The sequence below is a fragment of the Mandrillus leucophaeus genome, unplaced genomic scaffold (assembly GCF_000951045.1).
Source record: "Mandrillus leucophaeus isolate KB7577 unplaced genomic scaffold, Mleu.le_1.0 Scaffold87, whole genome shotgun sequence".
Classification (NCBI taxonomy): Eukaryota; Metazoa; Chordata; class Mammalia; order Primates; family Cercopithecidae; genus Mandrillus; species Mandrillus leucophaeus.
The window spans coordinates 596,161-601,995 of NW_012109474.1; positions in this window are offsets into that span (position 1 = coordinate 596,161).

Here is a 5,835-nt window from a genome sequence, read left to right on the forward strand (position 1 = left end):
CCTCAGCCTCCCAAGTAGCTGGGACTACAGCCACGCACCACCACACCTGGCTAATTTTTTTGTATTTTTAGTAGAGACAGGTTTTCACATGTTAGCCAGGATGGTCTCAATCTCCTGACCTCGTGATCCACCAGCCTCGGCCTCCCAAAGTGCTGGGATTACAGGCATAAGCCACCACGCCAGGCCACTTTTCAGTTTTATAGTGAGGAAACTGAAGCACAGAGGTGTGAAACAAATGGCTGGAAACACTCACTGAGTCAGAGCTGGGAGGAGGAACCAGCCCTCTGGACCGCTAGACAGGCTCTGAGGCTTCTCTCAAGGGAAAGGGGCAGGGCAGGGAGGGTGTCACTGTCTCAATTCCAGGGCAGGCTTTGGCACAGCCAGGTGGGGCAGGTGGGGGCATCTCTATTAGGGCTGAGAAGAACTTAGATGAGGGACCGGCCCCACCACTAAACACAGAGGCAGTAGCATCGCCGATGGGGTCTGGGAACGCCATCTCATATCTGGACTATTGCTGTAGCTTCTAACTGGCCTCCCCGCTTGCCCCAGGTCCCCGCCTCTACCCCTCCACCTGCCACATGGCAGCCACAATGACCTGGTGAAACTTAAGTCGAATCAGGTCCCTCCCTGCTCAAAACACTCACAGCCCATTTTATTCACCATTAAAGCCAAAGTCCTCTCAATGGCCTCCAAGGCCCCACATGCTTGAATCCAGCCACAGCTTCTACATTTCTCCTCCCTGCTCATTCTGCTCCAGCCAGGCTGGTCCACTCAATAGACACCAAACACAGTCCCATCTTGCACCGCTGCCCTTCCCTCTGCCTACAATGCCCTCCTGCAGACAGCCATGCGGCTCACTCACAGCTTTCAGATGGCTGCTCAAGTGCCCCTCCATGAGGCCTACCCTGACCACCCTATCTAAAAGAACAGCCCACGGTGCCCCACACAGAATGCCTTCACCTTACAAATAATACATCTATTTCTTTATCTTTGTCTTTCCACTGGACTAGAGGCTCCACAAAAGCAGGCAGTTTGCCTTTTGTTCTCTGATGCAGCCCCACATGTGAAATTGTACCCAGCATATAATGTGAGTTCAATAAATGCTAAGTTAATTAAACAGTTGTAAAGTCACAAAGAAATGAATTTCTAATGGTGGAATTTCAGGCAGCACATGCATTGTTGATGGACATGGCACAGTGTCAGGCACATGGTGGGTGCCTGAAACTATGGAGTGAGGGGCCTTCGTTGGCCTGCCTCCTCACTAGAAAAGCATGCTCTGTACGGCCACCATTCTGTTGTTGAATTGTTTGTTGGTTGGTTGATTTTCTGACTGTGTGTCTCGGGGGCACACCCTGCTTCCTCCACAGTGTAACGTTAGTGGAGATGCACACCATATACACCTTCCCTCTTTCCAATGGCCTCTCCTGACTTTAGGTCCCCACCCCCAATTGTTTCTGGCCCAACCACATGGAAAATTTAATTTCCAATTAATTAGCCCTGAATTTGGTGCCCCTTGTCAAGTTACAGGACTGCCCCTCTCCCAAGAGAGGGGTGCTCCCCGCCCACAGGTGGCCAACACTTGACACTGCCTCTGCCGGGAGGGAGACAAAAGCCCCCAGCCCTGCTATTGTCTCGGCTGGAGTTCACAGGCAGGCGGGCACAAAGGCCAGATGAATTCTTCATGACCCTCTGAAAGCAGGGTTCTTCCCTGTCTTTGGCCACAGGTGAGCCCTTGAATCGGGGAGAAGGACATCTTCTCAAGCAACAAGTGTCCCACCCAACACGGATCCCAGCCTCCTTCCCCAGCCTGCTGCCCTGGTGCCGCCACCGCTGCAGTCCGCAGAAACCAGAAGCCCCGGGCCAGTTCAAGACAAGGGCGCCCGCACCGGCGCAACTCCCCTCCTTCCACGCCACAGCCCTGCTGCTGTGGCATGGCCCTGGCTCTCAGCGGGGCAGTCCCCTTCCCTGCTCCAGAAAGCGTCTCCAGGGCGAGATCTGCCCTGCTTGCCCTTCTTTTAATATAAGTGAAAGTCCTGGGGAGGAAGCTCTCCCCTGCCAGCGTCCACTCCATCCTCCAGGAGTCCCTCCCCGCGGGTCTCCGTCTTTCCTGCGGGTCCCGCTGTGCCGTGGCGCCCTCTGCTGGTGGATCCCATGCAGTGCGAGAGTGCTCTCCGGGTCCTGGCGTCCTGAAAACCCATGTCCACTACCTTCAAGTCCCTTCCTCTCCCAATTAGTCCTTAGAGGGAAGAGGAGGCAGTTCTCTGGCCAGGCCTCTTCTCCAGAGATAAGTAGAGGAGGGATGAAGAAAAAACGAGGCTGGGGGAGGGGCTGGGATTTGAGTTAATGAGCTATGTATTTTGCTTTCTCTATAATCCACGGTATTGGATGCAGCAGCCAATTTAACTTCGCCATGGGATAATTTGTCATGGGGTTGTGAGGCTGCAGAGGCTGGGGTGGGATGAGGGTGGGTGGGTAAGGCAGGGCCAGACAGAACCAGGGGCCATCCCAAGTGCTTCCTAGCAAACGTCCTGGGGTCGGGGGGCGGTGGGGGGCGGCATACTCTGTGCACCAGGGGACCAAGGAAAGGAGGGTGGAGAGCGTCAAGAATTCCTCAGGGGCAGAGCTAGGGTAGGACCAGAAAGGCGGGCAGGGAAGGACCCAACTCCAGCACAGAAGAGCCCTGCCGGGTGAAAGGGCGCCTCAGCTCTCCCCTGAGAACAGCAGTATGTCTGTGCAGCCTTCCAGAGCCTGGGACCCAGGGGCTTCCCACAGACTTGTTGGTTCTGTGTGACTCATGGATGGATGGCTGGATTGAATGACTAGATCCATGGATTCATGACTGAGCATCACTCAAATCTTCCACGCATCTCTTCCACGCATCCTAGAATGTGACAGAACCAGGACATTCTGGCCTCATTTCTCTGTCCCTACTGTGTGCTTCCCTTAGAGTCAGAAATCAGGGAACCTCGAGTTGATGGTCCTTAGAAGGCAACTCATTTTACATAGAAATTGGGTGACCTTATATTCTGGTTTTCCCAGACAGCTGTCCCAGTTTCTGCCTTTGACCCAGGGCAATTAATAATTCCTTTCACTCACAAGATCATCCTGGTGTGGGCAATAAATATGGTCACCCCTCAGAAGAGGAAACTGAGGCTGGGATGCAGTCACTGCCCACAGCTAGCCTGTGGCCAATGCCCAAATCTCCTAACATACTCTGCTCTTCCTGCTAAGCTAAACCACTGCCAAACACCAAGGCCTGACGCTCAAGGCTACAGGATCAGACCCCACCTGTCCACTGGGACCTCCCTCTCCAGGAAGTCCTCCCTGACTAGGCCAGCCTGCAGAGACCCATCCATATCTGAACTCTGCCATCAACACTTTCCATCCCAATCCGGTACACAGCACTAAACTCCTTTCTCCACCTTTCTCCACCAAAACGTGGCTCCACTTACAACGTGCCAGAGGGGAGTGTGGAAGAGGAGAATAGACAGGTAGCGGGAGCCAGAGGGCCAGGGTCTAGAATCAGTCACTGCACATTTGTCCCCTGGGCACCTGAAACATCAGTGGCCTGAAGGCCCAACTAGAAGGTGGGGAGCCTCACATCTGAATGAGAGTGGAATTAAAATGTTGATTTGGCCATTTGCCTCCCATTGTCCTGGTCAGAAAGGCAGACCAGGGCCTCTCTACCAAGAGCCTGGTAGATTTTCTGATGGCCTATGACCTTGACTTGTTTCCATCCCACCTCTGTGGGCTGCAGACACAGTCTCTGGCCCCTCTGTTGTCTGGCCAGCCCGCTTTTCTAACTGCAGTCCCTCTTGGGATGCAGCATTATGCACCAGTTGGGTAGTAGATTCTCTCTCCCCCCATATCCTCTCAGGAGGCATGCAATCTCCCTCCTCCACGGCCCCAGCCTTCCCAATTCTGAATGGACCACTCCTCTCCCCCTGTCAGAGCTATCAGAACTCTGCCACTTGCCGGCCAAATGGCCAGTCACTGTCCACTCCCTGGAATATAGCACCACCTAGTGGCAGCCTGCAGCCTGACAGTGCCGCAAGTGAAATTTCAGCGCCGCGAGTCTTTGCTGATTATCAACCATACACAGGCATTATGCCAGGCCTTCACAGGTGGGCAGGAAAGCACAAAGACAAACAAGCAAAACCTTGAGATGTGCTCCCTGCACTGGAAAGCACTTGCCTTCCAGTGGGGAACTGAGCCTAACACGGTGCAACAGAAGCAGTATAGCATGAGGCTTGTGGGTACGGACTTCTGAGTCAGATCATCTAAGGTTCAAATCCTAACTCTGGCACTTACTAGCTGTGCTATTCCAGGTACATTACTTAACCTCTGTAAGCCCTAGATTTCTCTTTTGTAACATAGGATTAGTAAAGATGCCTGTCTCAAAGGGATGTTGTAAAGAACTGAATTGAAGTATTAGAACATTCAGCAGAGTGCTTGGCAGAGGGTAAGTGACATTAAGATGGACGCTATTGTTGAAATGATAAAATGATTAATTCAGGCTTAGTCTTGTAAGAATTCAGGAAAAGGGTGGCCAGGCACAGTGGCTCACGCCTGTAATGCCAGCACTTTGGGAGGCCGAGAGGGGCGGATCGCGAGGTCAGGAGATGAAGACCATCCTGGTCAACATGGTGAAACCCGATCTCTACTAAAAATACAAAAATTAGCTGGGCATGGTGGCGGGTGCCTGTAATCCCAGCTACTTGGGAGGCTGAGGCAGGAGAATCGCTTGAACCTGGGAGGCAGAGGCTGCAGTGAACCGAGATCGTGCCACTGCACTCCAGTCTGGTGACAGAGAGATACTCTGTCACAAAAAAAAAGAATTCAGGAAAAGGTTAACCCCCCAACTATGAATTGGAATTATGACAGAGAAAGTAATGGAAGAGGTAAGAACTGAGTAGGGTTCTGCATAAAATGTAGGTTCTGTGACCAGGACCAAGGCCTCATCTGTAACTGGAGATAACACAAAGTGCTTAAAGGTAGGGACCTCAGGTAATTCTCCAGGTAACATCTTTCAGTGATAAACATGCACTGAGCACCTACAATGTGTCAGGCTTTGGAGATTCAGAGATGAAAAGATACAGTTGCTGATCTCAACATCACAATCTGGCTCATATCACAGACAGAAGAGGTGGTTGGCTTCTGATCCCCACCCCAATCCCTGCACCAAACCCAGAAGGTGAGGGTGAGGCCATCTGTGAGTACTGTGTCCTTGGCAGGCAGAACCTCCAGGATCTCAACCCCTAAAAAGGGCCAACTGTTCTGGGGAGATGAGATGGCAGATCATGATCAGGGTCACGGGCCTAATCACTCCTCTCAGGCTGCTCCTCTGTAAGGCCTCCTCCAGCCGTGCTCCTTCCCTTCCGGCTCTGGTCCACCATCAGGAGTGTCCGGAATGTAAGGTTCGTGAGAGCAGGGAGCCAGCCCATCTTGTTCACCAGTGGGGCCAGTACAGCATTCAGTGCCTGGGATATAATAATGTCCAAAAATGTTTGCTGAATAGATAAATGAATTAATTAAAGTTTTAAAAAAGTAATTCATCGTGGGACCCTTCTTCTTATTCCTAGTAACAGCACACAGGGGGCCTTTCAAAACTATCCTAGTCCTCAGAATCTCCATCTAGAGACTAGAAAGTGAGGTACACTCAGGAGCTGTACTTCATCATTAGTTCTGCCAACTGCATATTTTTAATATGTCCTACTAATTACTTAATTTGTGTTCTTTTTGTCTCCCAAGTTAGATGATAAGTTCCTTAATAGCAGGAACTTTCCTTTACTTGCTGAATTTACAGTTAATAGATTTGCCATCATGGATGTGGCA